The following is a 19,717-nucleotide window of genomic DNA, read 5'->3' on the forward strand; positions in this document are numbered from 1 at the left end:
TGGCAGCGGCCACGCGGTGTGAAGCGTTTGTATGGCCTGTGCAGAGGGGGGAGAACAGGGATAGACAGACACATAGTTGACAAGCTACAGAAGTGTTGTTTCTTGTATTATTGTCTCTTGTGTCTTTAGAGAACTGTTTCACTTTGATATCCTTTTTCTTCTGTCCTGATTTTCTCTTTCTTTTCTTCTGTTAACTAGATATTCTTTGTAATTCTTTGTTAGCTAGCTAGCTTCTTCCAAAAGAGTCCCTAGCAACTGCTTAGCAACTGGTAAACAATTCAGCTAGCTAAGATAACTACAATTTTATGAAAAATAGTAACTTTTTTCAAAAGCCTATCTTCTTTGTTTGTTGCTTGTTTTTTCTCCTATTCAGTCTTGCAGTTTTCTTTTGATTTTTTCCGATGTACTTCACTCTAAAAACCATGTAAATTTCAATATTTGTAGGAGCTCATTTTTCAGCTGCTGCTGCTCAACTCTGGTTTTTGCTACCATTCACTACTGTAAGTTGCTCTGGAAGGTAGGTTAACGTGTAAATGTGAATATGAATTATGCCCCCATTTCAGATTACTCTGATGTTTTTCTTGCGCTGTACCCAAGGATTTATGAAAACTTGCTTGGTTGGTCGATGTCCTTATTGTGGTTTTACAGACGTGTTTAATATATTTTAGTTACACACTTTATTTGAGGTTGTAACAAAATGTGGAAAAGGAGAAGGGGTCTGAATATTTTCCGAATGCACTGTATAACTTTTAGATGGAGCTGAATTGTCTATGATCTTCAAAACATTTGGGAGGGATTGAGATGCATTGTCTAGATGAAGTAAGATATCATTGGCATATGCAATTATGTGATACATAGAATTTAGAGCTATTGGTGTAATTTCTTTTGATTGTCAAATTGCCTGGGCCAGGGGCGCCATAGAATAAAATAGCAGAGGTGAGATGGGATCACCTTGTCTGCTACTTCTAGCTTTTCTGAATGGAACAGAGCAGGTATTGGTTGTTATTACTATGGCTGAGGGATTGGCATATAGTATTTTAATCATATTAATGAAATTGGACCCAAGTCCCATATGTTCCAAAACTGACCCAAGATATGACCATTCTATTCTATCAAAAGCTTTTTCTGTGTCAAAAAATAGAACTGCCCAAGGAGCATTGGTTTCTGATAAAGCATTTAAGATATGTGATGGATGACGGCGGTTACCTGAGTATAATAGTTTTTTTTTAAACCTGCTTTGGTCCGGATGTATCAATTTGGGTAAGAAAGTCGAGACTGTATGACAGAATTTTAAAAAAAATAGTTAAATATCTGTGTTTATCAAAAATGGGGGCGATGGTAAGAACATTGGGTGACGTCCTTACCCTTTTTTTCAATAAAAGCGAAATTAGTGATCCATTTCCATCCCTTCCAAATTACCCATTGTGAACGGCTGTGTTAATCATTTCAAGTAACCTAATTGGTTACAAAATTAATAGACCTCAGGAGGAACGCCGTCCCAACCAGGTGATTTGCCTTTCTTCATGTTATCCAATGCCCGTTTGAGTTCATGGAGAGAGATTTTTTTTATTTTGCCTTTACTTAACTAGGCAAGTCAGATAAGAACAAATTCTTATTTACAATGACGGCCTACCCTGGCCAAACCCAGACAACGCTGGGCCAATTGTGCGCCACCTATGGGACTCCCAATCACGGCCTGATGTGATGCAGCCTAGATTCGAACCAGGTACTGTAGTGACGCCTCTTGCACTGAGATGCAGTGCCTTAGACCGCTGTGCCACTTGTGGGCTCCCTGCACACCGGCTTCCTCAGTTGAGAGAAGAGGAGTTCTTATATCTTTTAAAAAGGACTCGATCTGGCTTGGTGTGGATTTACAATCAGAGGTGTACAATTCTTTATGGAAACAGGATAATCTTTGGTTGACTAATTTGGGTTCTGATAGTAATTCACCTGATTCAGATTCAATAGTTGCAATATCTGCTAATTTATCATTACTGTGCAGCTTATTAGCCAGTAGACGACTGGGTCGATTACCATGGAAGTAAAGGTTGAGTCTAACTCGATGGATGGCAATTTCTGTTCGCAACCTGATCTGCTAAAAAGTGTTTGTTGAGAACGCTCTAACATCATTAACAACTTTTCCAATTCTGATATCTTCATTAAAACTCTAGTCAGCCTGGGAGGGACTATTACTGCTGTTAGCCCGTAGAAATACATGTAAAAACAGATACTCCAAAACAAATCTAAAGGAAGTCTGTTTTGAAGTATCTGTCCTAAATCTGAGAGATATAAGATCAGGAAACAATTTTATTTTAATGGACACATATTTAACCACCTTTTTTTAGGCACTAAACTACTTCCATATATACTTCCATTCATTTTGTAAACTGGTACCTAGCTACCTTCAGGCGAGTCTTGTGGGCTTCCTAGAGCAAAACAACCGACATGTACGTGTTCGTGAGAGACTCACCTTTCCATAGAGGGGTCGTGTGTAGCCCAAACTTTTCGACGCTAAATACAGAAGTTGGCAGATGAGTCCTGTAACGCTAATGGGGGTTGTAGAGCAAACCCACGTACGTGTTCGTGAAAGTCTCACCTTTCCATAAAAGGATCATAATAGTTTGTAGGCCAAACCGTTCAGATGCTACAGACATTGGTCTGACAAACACAGCTGTAGCTCTGCCACCTTTCACCTCAGATGCGGAAGGCCGATATTGGCGGATGTTGTGGATTGAGACGCCGCCCATGCAAAAAAATATCTCTAGCTTAAACAGACAGATTTTTGTATTATGCTAATTAGATTTCCGCGGGGCAGTGGAAATTGACTAAAGAAGGTTAATTGTGATTTATTCAGCCCAGATGCAAATGCGTTTGCATTGTTTAGTAAAACCTTTGAACCATAAAATCTGAGGATTATGGACTGAATTTTTGTTAATCATTATAAATTAAATTCAGTTTCAAATTAGTCCGATTTTGTAGTAAGGAAACATTAAAGCGCCATCTTGTAGCTCTTTTAGGAGATTCTGAAATTTGTATCTGGCAGTAGAAAGCATGATGATCAGATAGGCTCGTGTATCGAATTTCCATTTTCTTGATAAAAGAAAATAAGAGTAGATAACAGTACAAAATCGATTCAGGAGAATGTTTTCTGCCTGTTTGAATAGAAAGTGTACTATTTTTCCTTATGGTTATGAGCTCGCCAGGCATCAATGAGGTGGTAATCAGAGAGTATATATTGGAAAACCTTGGTTGCCTGTGGATTGTAGTCGGTCTTATTAGATTTTCCCTGCCTGTCCAGAATTTCATTCATGTCTGTCCCTATAACCAGTTGGAATGAAGTTAATTCTAAAAATGAGCTGTTCAGAGAATTAAAACAAACTTAGGATCATATGAATTTGGAGCATACACATTAATAAATGACATTTTCTTACCGTTATGGATACATTTAAGGAAAGTGATTCTGCCTTCTTGGTCTTCTCCTTTACCAAGGATGGTGATTTTGTGTTTGAAACGATATGATTACACCCTTAGTTTTGTTTGGGGCTGATGAAAAAGCAGCCAAATGGTTCTCTATTATACGTGTGTCCTTTTGGTGCAGGTGTATTTCTTGGAGCATTGCAATATCAATATGTTTTTTTTGTTGCTAGGACAGCTGGAACATTTGATCGGACTATTAAGGACTTTCAAGTTCCATGAGAGAATAGCTAGTGTTGCCATTGTTTTTCTAAAATGTAATTATCTTTTCTTCTGATAAGCTCATGAATGTAACATAAAAAGCAGGCCTCACAGGGAAATCAACCAATTGCCCCCAGTCTCCTCTTCTCCCTAGCCCCCAGCCCTCCCTCCGACTGTCCAACTACTGGCTGAACCCTACGTCACCGGCCACTAACAACATACAGTACCAGTCAAAAGTTTGGACACACCTACTCATTCCAGGGTTTTTCTTTAGTTTTACTATTTTCTACATTGTAGAATAATAGTGAAGACATCAAAACTATGAAATAACACATGGAATCATGTGGTAAGCAAAAAAGTGTTAAACAAATCAAAATATGTTTTATATTTGAGATTCTTCAAAGTAGCCACCCATTACCTTGATGACAGCTTCGCACACTCTTGGCATTCTCTCAACCAGCTTCATGAGTCATGAGTCACCTGGAATGCATTTCAATTAAGGTGCGCCTTCTTAAAAGTGAATTTGTGGAATTTCTTTCCTTTTTAATGCGTTTGAGCCAAACAGTTGTGTTGTGACAAGGTAGGGGTGGTATACAGGAGATGGCCCTATTTGGTAAAATACCAAGTCCATATTATGGCAAGAACAGCTCAAATAAGCAAAGAGAAACGACAGTCCATCATTACTTTAAGACATGAAGGTTAGTCAATCCAAAACATTTCAAGAACTTTGAATGTTTCTTCAAGTGCAGTCGCAAAAACCATTTAAGCGCTATGATGAAACTCAGTTACCTCTGCTGCAGAGGATAAGTTCATTAGAGTTACCAGCCTCAGAAATTGCAACCAAAATAAATGCTTTAGAGTTAAAATAAGACATCTCAACATCAACTGTTCAGAGAAGAATGTGTGAATCAGGCCTTCTGGCCGAGTTACTGAAAAGAAACCACTACTAAAGGACACCAATAAGAAGAAGAGACTTGCTTGGGCCAAGGAACACAAGCAATGGACATTAGACCTGTGGAAATCTGTCCTTTGGTCTGATAAGTCCAAATTGGAGATTTCTGGTTCCAACCGGATGATCTCCGCATGTGTGGTTCCCACCATGAAGCATGGAGGAGATGGTGTGGGGGTGCTTTTCTAGTGACACTGTCTGATTTATTTAGAATTCAAGACACACAACCAGCATGGCTACCGCAGCATTCTGCAGCGATACACCATCCCATCTGGTTTGGGAGGGAGCTGCTGGATGGTTAACAGTTCACACCCTGTTGTAAATTACAGGCGAAGGGGACTCTTTATCCCCCTCCAGTATGAACAAAAGGAAGGAATGAAAAATGGTATGGAGGAAATACTGTAACTTGGAAAGTATATCCCCTTTATCTGTCAAGTTTTCATCCAATACATTCTGCATATATAAAAAATTAGGAGTCATAAGAGAACTTGCGATCATATCCTTTACAATATAAGTAGCCACACCCCGAGTGAGGTCAGAGAGCGTGTCAGGCTGATGGAACCATCCGTTTCGACCAGAGTGAATAAAAGAACTGGCTACGAATTAACATTTCAGACCAGAACATTGCCAGGTTGCAGCTGTGCATGTAAAGTGGTCTGAATCCTGAACCCTGAATAATCAACACGAGGTGTAGGCGAGAAGCTCATCTCCCAGACAATCACTTGTACAGCTGATTAGCTGTCCTAAGTCAGATATCGAGAAAAGCGAATATAAGTGGCACCATCCTAGTCTTCAAACCATCCCATCCTACTAAGAGTCTCAAATCACTGTATTCTCCTACCATCACCAATGGGAACCGTTGACACGGCTGGCTATCTTCCAGAGTGAACAACAGTAGAAGAGACGGGTCCGGACCCTTTTGGACTATCAGAGCCTTACAAGCGTGCCGCTGAAAGGCCAACCCACATCCTGGTTCCAACAGAGATAAACGGCGGTCAAGGGCACTCACACGTAAATACATTCATGATATCTTATTCCAAATGGGCGACGGTTCGTGTGCAAAGTATACAATTAATGTGAGAATAGTTCTAAAATGTAACAACGATTAGTGTCCCACCCCCCCATCTCTGTAACAAGCCGTCATATTGTTATCAGTCATCTAGGGACCTGTTTCCATCGTATTATGTTTCTAATCAATCTATACCTTGTGTGTTTATCCTGTTTAATATTTAGTTAGCTAGTAAATAAATAATTAAACCAATTTGTGTAGTACTGAAACATGAGTAAGGCTGGGTTTTTTGCAGATGCATGAGGTTACGACTGTTCAGGATGTTATAAGAGGTTATGATTTAATAAGTTGACTGTTTATGGATGTGATAGGTATATACAGTTGAAGTCGGAAGTTTGCATACACCTTAGCCAAATACATTTAAACTCAGTTTTTCCCAATTCCTGACATTTAATCCTATTAAAAATGCCCTGTCTTAGGTCAGGTAGGATCACCACTTTATTTTAAGAATGTGAAAAGTCAGAATAATAGTGGAGAGAATGATTTATTTCAGCATTTATTTATTTCATCACATTCCCAGTGGGTCAGAAGTTTACATACATTCAATCAGTATTTGGTAGCATTGCCTTTAATTGTTTAACTTGGGTTAAACTTTTTGATTAGCCTTCTACAAGCTTCCCACAATGTGTTGGGTGAATTTTGTCCCATTCCTCCTGACAGAGCTGGTGTAACTGAGTCAGGTTTGTAGGCCTCCTTGCTCGCACATGCTTTTTCAGTTCTGCCCACAAATGTTCTATGGGATTTAGGTCAGGGATTTGTGATGGCCACTTCAATACCTTGACTTTGTTGTCCTTGGAAGACCCATTTGCAACCAAGCTTTAACTTCCTGACTGATGTCTTGAGATGTTGCTTCAATATATACACATAATGTTCTTCCCTCATGATGCCATCTATTTTGTGAAGTGCACCAGTCCCTCCTGCAGCAAAGCACCCCCACAACATGATGCTGCCACCCCCGTGCTTCACAGTTGGGATGGTGTTCTTCGGCTTGCAAACCTCCCCCTTTTTCCTCCAAGCATAACGATGGTCATTATGGCCAAACAGTTCTATTTTTGTTTCATCAGACCAGAGGACATTTCTCCAAAAAGTACGATCTTTGTCCCCACGTGCAGTTGCAAACCGTAGTCTGGCTTTTTTATGGCGGTTTTGGAGCAGTGGCTTCTTCCTTGCTGAGCGGCCTTTCAGGTTATGTCGATATAGGAACTTTTGTACCTGTTTCCTTCAGCATCTTCACAAGGTCCTTTTCTGTTGTTCTAGGATTGATTTGCACTTTTCACACCAAAGTACGTTCATCTCTAGGAGACAGAACGTGTCTCCTTCCTGAGTGGTATGATGGCTGCGTGGTCCCATGGTGTTTATACTTGCATACTATTGTTTGTACAGATGAACGTGGTACCTTCAGGCATTTAGGAATTGCTCCCAAGGATGAACCAGACTTGTGGAGGTCTACAATTTTTTTCTGTGGTCTTGGCTGATTTCTTTTGATTTTCCCATGATGTCAAGCAAAGAGGCACTGAGTTTGAAGATAGGCCTTGAAATACATCCACAGGTACACCTCCAATTGACTCAAATGATGTCAATTAGCCTATCAGAAGCTTCTAAAGCCATGACATCATTTTCTGGAATTTTCCAAGCTGTTTAAAGGCACAGTCAACTTAATGTATGTAAACTTCTAACCCACTGGAATTGTGATACAGTGAATTATAAGTGAAATAATCTGCCTGTAAACAATTGTTGGAAAATTACTTGTCATGCACAAAGTAGATGTCCTAACCGACTTGCCAAAACTATAGTTTATTAACAAGAAATTTGTGGAGTGGTTGAAAAACGAGTTTTAATGACTCCAACATAAGTGTATGTAAACTTCCGACTTCAACTGTACCTTAGAGTTTAATTCGGCAGATGGTAACTCTTTAAACAACCTCTTCCGTGGTGCCCCAAATTCCTAATGAGTTAATTGGTACATGATTATTTTAAATCGAATAAGAATTAAACAGTGAATTAAATAAATAAGTCATCAGATTAATGAAAGTAAAGTCACGACACAAGCCTAATGCGTAAACAGTCAAAATAGGACATCTGTAGGACCAATAGCACTTAATCCATTATCTTCATTTATTAGCAGCAATATGCTTTAGATGACCTTAAACCTAAGTTTAAAGTGCTATATACTATGTACAAAAAAAGGTGTAAAAACTGGAGTCTATACTCTATATCTTATATAATAATTAATCAATGGCTGTAGGGGAAGTCCTCCCTCGGAGATACATTCAGTAGCCTAAGCAGAGGGGTGCAGGAATCAACAGGAAGAAAAACGAACAAAAGCAAAAACGCAATTGTGTGGTAGCAGGGACATCACGAGACTTTCAGAACATCTGGGGCTCAGCCCTGAAGACCTGGGGTTGAAGGCAGTCCCAGTATGTATGACACAGGGCCAGCCAACTCATAGGGCAGGATTAGGCGGCCGCCTATGGCGGCAGATTGAAGAGGGCAGCATTTTCTGAGCTAAACTGACCAAGACGCACCTCCAGCAACACATAAAACCTCACATAATTCTGGCCGAAAATTAATAACAATTTCTCTCAAACAGTGGCATATGGCCTGTTTAGGTTTGCGCTGAGTCCGCCCTATGATAAGCAGTGCATACTTTGTCAAAGGCAAGGACGCACACTATTTATCTTGTCCATTACTGGCGCGCCTCTCCAGAGTGCTGTTGGAGAGACACGTCGCTGCGGCCATAGCCTACAGGCTGGAGATAAAATGTATGACAATGTAATGAGTAACTTTTTACATCATGCAGGTCTCTCCGATCAAATAGCCTAACCTAAATGGCGCCCAAATTAAAAAAATGCACTGACATGTTAAACAACATATCCTAAAAACAGGACAGGTCAAAGTAAATTGGAATCGGGCTACTCACAACTGCTGTCCAGAAGTTTCATCCCGTGGGCTAAATTGTCATGATCAGTGGTTTTCAAGTTTATGTAATTTTTTTACGAGCTGATCATAGTGAAAAAGAAAATACTTCTGCATTTCCCGCTGTGTAAACACAATGCAAATAGGCTCAGGATAACTTATAGTTAGGTAGCTGATATTCAGAGCTTAAATAGCCAAATTGATTAGTCACAGGAATCAGTACTAATAAAGCCCATGCAACGGCCTGTTTTACAAACAGTAGGCCGACCTTCATAAATTCCATTGCGGGCCGACATGGTAGGCTACACCCCAGTAAGCACGGACCGACGCCGATGTCTTTTGGACATATTTTTGGGGTCCTGTCCGCACCGGCAGTCTTTTTTGGGGGTGTTTTACAAACGGTAGGACTACCACATAGATGGCCTACAACATATATGGCCTACCACATAGATGGGCATTCCTAAAACTTAATTTCAGGCACTGGAGGCCAGGGATGGCCATCTCCGATACTGACGCATTTTGGAAGTCTTTCTGGACGCCTTGATTTCCACGTCCACGGAAGTTGATTTTTGGTCCGTTCCAGACCAAATCTGAACCAATCATAGACGTCTATGTTTGGTTCAGATTTTGTCCAGTCTGGACCTGCCTTGATTTGGCCCAAACATAGCTGTAAATGACATCTTTTCAACTTTCATTCAGAACCAAAAATGAACCTGATTTCAACGTCCTGAAAATGTATTTTCACCTTTCATTCAGAACCTAACTTCAATGTCTGGAAAAATATATATTTTGGACATCTTTTTGCTTACTGGGACTATTCTTGTAGGGTCAGACACCTAGTGAGGCAGAACGGCCAGGACCGACCCTGGTATGACACCTCCATATATTGTCCATGGTGTCATCCATGTGTAAATGTACTGGACCATAGGCAATATAATTATAACAAGTTCAATGCTCAGCATTAATAGTGATACTATTCCTTGTACCCAAACATGAGGGCTGTCCTCATCATTGTCTTATGCTGAGGGCAGCATCATAGCCATAGGCTCGGCTGCGTGATTGTGCATGGATAGCATACCTGAATAATGAACCAGTCATGGGGTTCCATCTGTTGGCCAGTACCATGCTGGGTAGGGTTTGATGTGCTTCTCCATGAAGTTTTGAGCCTCCTCGGCAGTGGAAAACGTGTGTGTTGTGGTCTGGAAGGTCAAGGTGAGTTTTTCCAGGTGTATAAACCAAATCTTGAAGCCAAAGCTTGCGTAGCCTTCTGTAAGTTTAATATTGCCTAGAGTCTTGTCATTCTGTTAGCAAAACCCCACATATCTTTAAGATATTTTCTAATTTCTCTCCCTCCTGAGGGAGGATTATGAAAGTTTACAGAATAGAAGTAGCAAGTAAAGGTAGACCTACCAATTAGTTAGTGCTTTTGCTGATAACAATTGTATTTATGAATGTATATGATTTATAAAACAGGTCGTTTGGATCCTGGGAGTTATAGCACCACAATCCCCGCATTCCACTGGTAATGCTGGTTAACAGTTCCATTAGATTTATCAAAGCACAGCCAGTCAATTTATAAACTTAATCTCCCCTGGGGAAAAAAGTGTATAGACAATATTTCCCCATGCTACTAGCATAGCATTTGGTTCGGTACAGTAGGGGCTAATGCGTGTTTATAGTTTCCTGTCATTTCAGCTGCTTGATGTGATTGTATGTAGCTGGCTGGCTAGCTAGTAAAGGATAAGTAACATTAGCCTAGCTATCCTCCATAACTAGCTAACGTTATATTATTGACTTGACAGTTAGCTGGGTTTTGCCTATTTAACAAATCTTTCTTTGATGGAGTTCTTTTTGCCCATTTATAAATGATTATTTATTGAAGTTCTTGTCATCATTGAACCTCTGCTTGCTAGTAATGATTTGTTTAGTATAGCGACGTGGAATGGATAGAATGGGTCAAAACATCCCAAAATAATTACCAACCAACCTGTTTGGTTAGCAACTTCATAACTAACAGGCTTTTGCCGGAACTACATTGTCTGGTGGAAGGATGAAATTAAACAAATTTACTTTATGCATTTTTATTTACTCAAATTTACACTTAATGAAAACATGTTGGCAACCATTTTATAAATACAATAAGGCCCTTGAACACGAGGATTATCGTGTGCCCTTAGTCGGGAGTTAGCACATGGTAATTGTTCTCATGCTTTATTGCTTAGTTACACAACGGGTGGGTCTAATCCTGGATGCTGATTGGTTAAAACTGCATTCCAGCCCGTGTCTTTCACAAGATACCACCGGCTAAGGCTATGATGCTGAAATGCCTATTTACTGTTCCATCTCACTGCACAATCCACTGTCTCATCAGCCCAGCCAGGCAATGTATAAGCATCTAGACATTATCTCCCCTTTCTTTTAGACTAGCATTTGGCAGAGATTTGTATAAACCTTGCTCTCGGTCTCTCCAACCTTTGCAACATCGTTTCAATATTAAAATTCAATCTCCATTTGAGGATTAACACATCAGGATGGACAGTCGAAATTATGAATTACCATCATTTTTATGCAGCTACTTTCATGTAGCCAGTTTGCAGTCTTTCCAGCTTCAGTTTGAAGTGATTGTGTTGGCTAGTTCCTCTGAAAAGTGTCCTGACGAGATGCCGAAATCGTGCATCATTAGCTCATTGTTATGGATGTAACCATAAATGTCACTAGAAAACAGCTGAAGCAAATGCAAATATAGCTACTTTGCTGTTGTTCTGGCTGCACTGTTTGACGTGACTGTGTTAGCCATAGTTGGCTAGCTAGCAAGCAAGAGATAAGAAAGTTGCCAGACAGTATGGCATAAGAACACTTAGAACAAACGACTGGGTCGTGTACATAGATATAGAACAAAAAAGATTGCCAGAGACGTGGCCCAGTCAATCTAACCGATTAGAATGAACGACCAGCCGGATTGGGTAGCAACGCTAGATTTGTGTCGGGACTATAGCCAGTGAAAGGAACCAAAATATTAGAGCTTATTAGAATAATACTCAAACATGCAAAGGAGGATTACATTTTTCTACCTTTGTGTACCTATTCAGCATACATCACAATGAAGAGAATAGCACTCATAATTATGCATACATTTCTGTATAGTACAGATCAAGGACCCATTATGTAATTATCTTACTGTCATTCTGTTACTGGGTGTTGATTCACTTCACTTACTGTAGTTCAATTACCTAAATAGGTTTTTTTCAAACTCAAGGTGTAATCTCATAGCTGACCCCTCATTCTTTCTGCAGACATATTTCAATCTTAATTTGGAGTAGATATTTAAAGGTTTTTGGAAAACGTGGTAACAAAAAAGTCATCCTTTTACCAAACTTTGTATCTGCCCTGTTCCTCAAGTAAATATGTTTCAGTAAAATTGTCAGGCAATTGTTAAAAGTAGACTTCTGCATATAGGTGTATGGTTTGTTAAACTTGGCAACCAATGGTTTTTGCTTGGCATACATTTTAAAGTCAAAAAGTGCATCTCAGCCTCCAGTATTTATGCTGCAATTGTTTGTGTCTGTTATCTGGAGTATTTCTCCTGTCTTATCCGGTGTCCTGTGTGAATTTAAATATGCTTCCTCTAATTCTCTCTCCCTCTTCCCTCCCGGAGGACCTGAGCCCTGGGACAGCCCTGTTGTGCTGCTGCTCCAGTTTCAACTGTTCTGCCTGTGGCTATGGAACCCTGACATGTTCACCAGACGTGCTGCCTTGTCCCAGACCTGCTGTTTTTGACTCTCTCTCTCTATCGCACCTGCTGTCTATAACTCTGAATGCTCGGCTATGAAAATTTACTCCTGAGGTGCTGTCCTGTTGCACCCTCTACAACAACTGTGATGATTATTATTATTTGACCCTGCTGGTCATCTATGAACATTTGAACATCTTGCCATGTACTGTTATAGTCTCAACCCGGCACCGCCAGAAGAGGACCCCTCAGAGCCTGGTTTCTTCCTAGGTTCCTGCCTTTCTAGGGAGTTTTTCCTAGCCACTGTGCTTCAACATCTGCATTGCTTGCCGTGTGTGGTTTTAGGCTGGGTTTCTGTATAAGTACTTTGACATCGGCTGATGTAAAAAGGGCTTTATAAATACATTTGATTGATTATCAGCATCACTGTTACCGTGGAATTGCACACTACATACATCTTCAGTACTTCATGTCAAGTAAACGTGAATTAAGGCACTATCATTATCTCACTATAAAACACCAGTATCAAACAGAACAAAGTTGACACTTCATCAGTGAAGTATTTTGACACCATCACACCAACCCATCTATTCTGCCTCATCATACTCATTATTTCCTCAGTTCACCTCATCCAGTTCCCTACTACATCCAAAACCAACATAATTAACTACAAACTAACTAGTACTACTACATGTCACTATACACTATTCATGGGCCGTGTGCATTTTCTGCTGGTGTATCCTGAGGTAGCTCCTCTCTGAGAACCTCTTCCTGCAGTGCGTACAGGCAAACGACCTCTCTCCCTTGTGGATCTTCAGATGCATCTTTAGCTGGTGCTGGTGGGAGAACTTATTCTCACACTGGGATAGCTGCAGGGTTTCTCCCCTGTGTGGACCCTCTGGTGCCTCTTCAGGTTGGACGAGTGTGAAAAACTGGCCTGGCACAAGTGGCAGCCGAAAGGTTTCTCCCCTGTGTGGACCCTCTGGTGCCTCTTCAGGTTGGACGAGTGGGAGAAACTAGCCCGACACAGGTGGCAGCCAAATGGCTTCTCCCCCATGTGCATCCTCTGGTGGATTGCCACCTGTTGGGGGAAACTGAAGGCTTTCCCACAGAATGAACACGGGAATCGCTTCTCTTTGGCGCCGCCACCTTTACTGATTCCATCTCTACTACTGTCATTTGTCAATGGTCTTGTGTAGCCATTTAGTGTTGAGGCACTGGCATTGTCTGAGGTCTGGTTTAACATAAGGAGAGTGTGAGGAGGATGAAGGTCAGGGAGTGTCTGTGTTGTCTCAGGGTCCCTGTTCCAGTTGATAGATCCTATAGAAGGCAGGCTGAAGGCAGCACCTGTTAGGGGGTTAACCTGAGTTGCCATCAGTCTCTCTGAATCACAACTATAGGAGCAGGACGGAGCATCACTAGCCGAGTCTGTGTCTGTTCTCTCCTGCCGCATACGGACACCTCCTCGTCCCCGCCGTGGACCAAATCTATGCTTCGTCCTGGTCGCAGCCAATCTGTTGTCATGGAGACTAAATCCGGATGTTGTTTTGTGTTCAACTGTCCGTTTCTGGTTGTGGTTAACAGTGTTGTTCCCCAGCCCAGAGTTGAGGATGCTGTCCCATCCACTGACCTCCACTATGTCACTTCTGGTCCTGGCCTGCTCAGTGATGTCATCACCTGGGACATTGGCTGCACTGGTCTGGGAATCCAAGATGGCCACCCAGTCTCCTTTGTTAGCCTCTAGCCAACCACCTGCAGGAAGAGGTTACAAAATAGACTTAATAGACAAAATAATAGCCAGGTGCATCACTATTCCCATTGAAGATCTATTACTGTATGTAGGCTATATGTATTTCTCCCTTACCTTGCTGTCCCATCTTTAGTCCACTCAGCAGGTCAATGCTCTCTGGTCCATCTTCTATTGTCTCCTGTTTGACCACCAGCAGCTCAGGCTTCCCATCCTCTATGTCTACTGACTGCAATAGTAAAGGTTGGCTTTAGTTGGCACTATTTGGTTTGGACGTGTATCATTGAAAGGCATGTATGCAGACGACACTTATGTATTTGTTATTTGGATCCCCATCAGCTTTTGCAGAAGCAGCAGCTACTCTTCCTGGGGTCCACAAAAAACACAAAGGACGACAAGTAACAAAGCACTTATACAGTGATAGACAAGGACAGTCACACAAATGTAAAATTCGATATACAAACAATACAACTAAAACATGGTGTGTCTGTATGTGTGTCCCACAGTCCACGCTGGTCAATGAGATGCTTGAGTAATTGGAGGTGGGCGTACCATGCGATTATGGCTCAGTATAATACTGTGCATTGCCGTGAATTTGTTTTGCACTTGGACTGAAGAGACCCGTGGTGGCATGTCTTGTGGGGTATGTATGGGTGTGTGAGCTGAATGTTATTTGATTATGCAATCTGGAATTTTCATCACAGTAATACTTCGGATGAAAACTAGAATAGAAGCAGTTCATCTCTCGTCAACCCTTTAGGGCTCCCGAGTGGCGCAGCGGTCTAAGGCACTGCATCTCAGTGCTAGAGGCATCACTACAGACCCTGGTCCGATCCCGGGCTGTATCACAACCAGCCGTGATCGGGAGTCCCATAGGGACGGCGCACAATTGGCCCATTGTCATCCGGGTTGGGAGGGTTTGGCCGTGGTAGGCCATCATTGTAAATATGAATTTGTTCTTAACTGACTTGTCTAGTTAAATAAAGGTTAAAAAATAAAACCCTTAACCATGAAAGACTGGCATGCATGTTGTTGACGTTAGTTCTGTATGTGCAGTTAAGGGCGAGGCGTGCTGCTCTGTTTTGAGCCAGCTGCAGCTTTGCTAGGTCCTTTTTTGCTGCACTTGACCATATTACCAGACAGTAATCAGGATCGGCCAAGACCAGACCCTTAACAGTCGATTTTACAGTACAGTTGATTTGTGTCAAAAACACAACAGATACCCCTCCCCATCTTCACAACAACTCTGTCATTATGACTTGACCATAAGAGTGTCCGGAAGTAATTTAGCCATTCATTGTAGTCATAGCGATCTGTAGAGTTGCTATTTACGCAAGTTTTCTTGTGTCAATTAACTTGTGACATTCCTGGATTACTCATTATACTAATAGTCAGTTGAAAAAAGGTTAAGGGTACAGGACTGTAAATATCTGGCTGTGTTGGCAAAATCCCTACATATCCCATCGAGCCGAGCGGGGGGAGGCTTCCCGTTGTCACAGTTCCAAGACCAGTCAGAAACGTCCAGCTAACCCTACGCCAATGATGCCGGTGGATCTCAAAACTGAACTTGGATCCACGTTAAGTAGCAATGATATCCTTTACCACCGCCGTCTTATGACAGACATCTCAAACCAGATATGACTATTCAACAAAACCATACATTTAAGTTTTCCCCCAGCTAATTTCTTAATTACATGATTGTATCACTAGCAAAGGAGTTTTGAAGATGAGGGTGCAGTATTTATGAAGTTTGGCATAGTTCAGCTAGCCAGCTAGTTTAGCCCACTGAGGTATAAGAACAGCTTAGCATCCTGTGCTAAACCACATCGAAAGTTAACATTTTTCAAAAATATCTCTAAAAACATGTCACTGAAATTCATATTTCGATACAACACATTGTACTTAACCTCAGTGTATAATAGAATACTGCATAGAATGGCTCATATTTGCAAAGGCCTACCTGTGATTTAGCTGGAGGAATGGGAGGAAGGAATAGACGCGCAGGAAGAGCGGACAGAGAGAAGCAGGTGAGTGAGGGCTGATAGGGGATGAGGCTGGCTGATGTGATATACCCATGAAAGTGAAGTGGACATTATTGGACCTGCTTATACAAGACACTCTGTGTGCAATAATAGTGTTTCACCTGATTTTTTTAATGACTGTGTCATCGCTGTACCACACACATACAATTATCTGTAAGGTCCCTCAGTCGAGCAATGAATTTCAAACACAGATTCAACCACAAAAACCAGGGAGGTATTCCAATGCCTCACAAAGAAGGACACCTGTTGATAGATGGGTAAAAATAAAAAAAGCAAACATTGAATATCCCTTTGAGCATGGTGAAATTATTAATTACACTTTAGATGGTGTATCAATACACCCAGTCACTACAAGATACAGGTGTTCTTCCTAACTCAGTTGCCGGAGAGGAAGGAAACCACTCGGGTATGTAACCATGAGGCCAATGGTGACTTTAAAACATCAACAACATTGTAGTTACTCCACAATACTAACCTAATTGACAGTGAAAAGGAAGCTTGTACAAAATAAAAATCTAAAACATGCATCCTGTTTGAAACAAAGCACAAAATAAATACTCTTAGAGACTTATGCAGAAAGACGCACAGCTATAATCTCTGCCAAAAGTGCTTCTACAAAGTATTGACTCAGGGGTGTGAATAGTTCTGTAAATGAGTTATTTCTGTATTTCATCTTCAATACATTTGCAAAAAAATTCTAAACATGTTTTCTTATTGTCATTATGGGATATTGTGTGTACATGGGTGAGAGAAAAAATCTAGTTAATCCACTTTGAATTCAGAGTGTAACAACAAAATGTGGAATAGGTCAATAGGCATTAATACTTTCTGGAGGCACTGTAATTAATATGGGCTATTCTTAGCCCTTTCCTGGGTAGCTTAGCTGAGATGGACATAATATGGAGAGAAAAATAATAACATTGTTTAGCTAAGAGTCAGTCAATCAGGCACTTGTGAGTGACAGTTGGTGTGTGATGTGGGGCTGAAGCTACTGACCCGGAAGCTTGGCTCTCTCACTCCTCCCAAGCTTTTGTGACGGAGGGTGGACAATGAGCTTGTCGTAGCAGATGTAAGCAATGTCCCCATGCTATCTGGCAGCTTTCATAGGTGGGATAAGTTCTTTCTGCCTCTGACGCACAGTCCTCGTTGAGGAAGATGTTGGCTCCTCTCAAGTTATTGGCTCTCTCCAGAACAGCCATCTTGTCCTTGAACCTTAGGAACTTGAGCACGATCAGCCTGGGTCTGTCACCTGGGCTGGTTATAGGTTTTCCAGAACTGTGGGTGTGCTCCACATCAATCTTCTTTTGATCCATCTGCAGATTTTCAGTGATCATTTTCTCACTGTGTACACTCTGGTATGCCATCCACAACAATGTTATTCCTCCTGGATTATCCCTCTAGATAGTATTTTCCCAGTCATCTGTAATAGTGATTCACAAACACTCCTGATGTCATCTCGAGTGGACTTACAGTTTGTTGTCATCTTGCTACAAATCTCTTCCATGACATTCACCTCTCCCTGGTCAGATCGTCCATTCTTTTGTTAGTGAAATCCACCAGTATTGGGAAAAAGCTCTTCAAGCCATTTTTCTGTTGCTGTAACAATTGCTTGTAGACATATTTTTTGTTGATTTACACTGTTTACAACCTTCTTTGACTTTGGGCGACATAATAGTAGCAACGTAGGCTAACGCTGGTAACTTACTCCACGCAATTCCAGCCAGCACAGCTCGCATGGCCGATGGAAACAGCAACAAACAGCTGGGATTTAAACAGCCACACGTTCAGGACTATCCGAGGACTGCGTTGCAGTCTGTGTTCAAAATGTCAAAGAAACCTGGCTAGCTTGATAGCTAGCAGCTAGGCTAGCTGCGTTGCCAAGCAGCAGACTTTAGCTTTTGGCAGTGTCCCAGGACAGATAGTATCGGCCCCCAGCAACTGAGCTAACCACGTCGCAGGTTCCAAATTAAAGAGGTAGGCTAGTGTAAAAGGAAAAAGGAAAACTTTTTCACAAACTTAAAAAAATAAAAATTAGCGCCCTCTCGTTCCGCATGCGTTGCGCTCTGATAACGTCACTCTGCAAGCATTCAGGGGTGTGCATTGCCACAACTGTTGACCAGGCTGCTAGAGCTGCAATCTGACCTTGATGCCTACAGAGAGACCTGGTTGATTTAAAATGTGTAATTAATTGCGGGCAAGACTAAATACATGTTCTCTAATTCCTTTCAGATAGACTACATTTCATTGGGTTCCCGCCTATAAATATCTAGGCATTTGGATTGACAAAGATTGAATGTTTAAAAAAAGTTAAGGATGAGCTAGTTAAAAAGCTAAGATTGAAAGTGGGATTATTTTTTAGAAATATATCTTTCCTTTCCCTAAATAACAGAAAGCAGATTGTACAGTCAACAGTCAACTGCCAGTTCTCGACTTTGGTGCCACCATTTACAAGATTGCAGCAGCCACTAGTTTTAACCCTTCAGATGCTGTCCACTATAGCTCCATTCGTTTTATCACAGGTGACAGTTTTAATATACACCTCTGCATCCTGTATCAAATTGGCTGGTCCTCATTAAAGTCTCATGGATCCCTTCATTACTCATTTGTGTTTACAAAGCTCAACTACACAAACTTCCAACTTAACTAACTTTGTTGTTCAAGTATAAAAACATGAGATAACCAACCCTGTGAACAGGTTTGAGTAACTCTTGAGGTTTCTTTGGTCTCCACCGAACTAGGTAAATCCACTTTTTGTTTTAATGCACCTCTTTGCTTGAACCAACTACTAAATACATTACAATTTGGATGTTCTGGTGCCGCTCTGTCTACATAGCTTTATTCATTATAATCTAAAAGGCTAAACTGATCCTAGCTATTCTGCTCTGAGAGGCTTTGTGGATACGAGCCATGACATAAACATGCAGACAGTAGTTTACAGTGGGCTCACCTCAGTGAGACTGTGTGTGGTCCTGTGCTGCTCAGCTGGTTCCTCTGTGGGTTTAGGAGGTGTAGTCTGGTTGTCCTCCATGACCATGGTCCCCTCAGGGTTCCCCAGAGCCTCCTCACACCCCTCCCCCTTCACCAGAAGCACTTCTGGACCCTCCTCCTGGAAGAGACAGGAGATACATTACACAGACATACACTCCCTCAAGTACGTACACACACACAGATAAACACTTTCAACATGGAGTGTTTACCCATCCCCACTACATGAGTCCTGTACTGTAGTTATAGAATTACTTCATTATTGTTAAAACCATCATGGTGGACATAAATATGTTGTGGGTAAAAACAAGTCAGCTATAAGTCAAAAGTAAACATCAGACAAACCTGACTAAACTATTTTGATGTGTACGGTAGGTGTTAGTGTAGGTATATTTAGTAAGTGTATATTGGTTATAAAGCGCTATCAGAATATGCAGAATAGGGTGAGATCAGATGTGATGTATACTTAAGAGAGTCTCAATGAAAGTCTGCATGAAAAGTCCCATTTTGTGTTTATTAAAACACAAGTTTTAAATACACCATATGAAAACCACACATACACGTCTCAACTAGAAATCTGCATGATAAACTCAATTTTCTCGTT

General features: G+C 41.2%; 1 protein-coding gene and 1 pseudogene across 1 annotated transcript in view; both read right to left on the bottom strand.

Annotated features, from left to right (window-relative positions):
* Window positions 1-19,717, bottom strand: part of LOC115191369 (zinc finger protein 23-like) — a 417,143-nt gene that overhangs the window by 263,050 nt on the left and 134,376 nt on the right. The window lies entirely within an intron of this gene.
* Window positions 12,718-19,717, bottom strand: part of LOC115191382 (protein suppressor of hairy wing-like) — a 43,362-nt pseudogene continuing 36,362 nt past the window's right edge.

This window comes from Salmo trutta, chromosome 4, assembly GCF_901001165.1.
Source record: "Salmo trutta chromosome 4, fSalTru1.1, whole genome shotgun sequence".
Lineage (NCBI taxonomy): Eukaryota > Metazoa > Chordata > Actinopteri > Salmoniformes > Salmonidae > Salmo > Salmo trutta.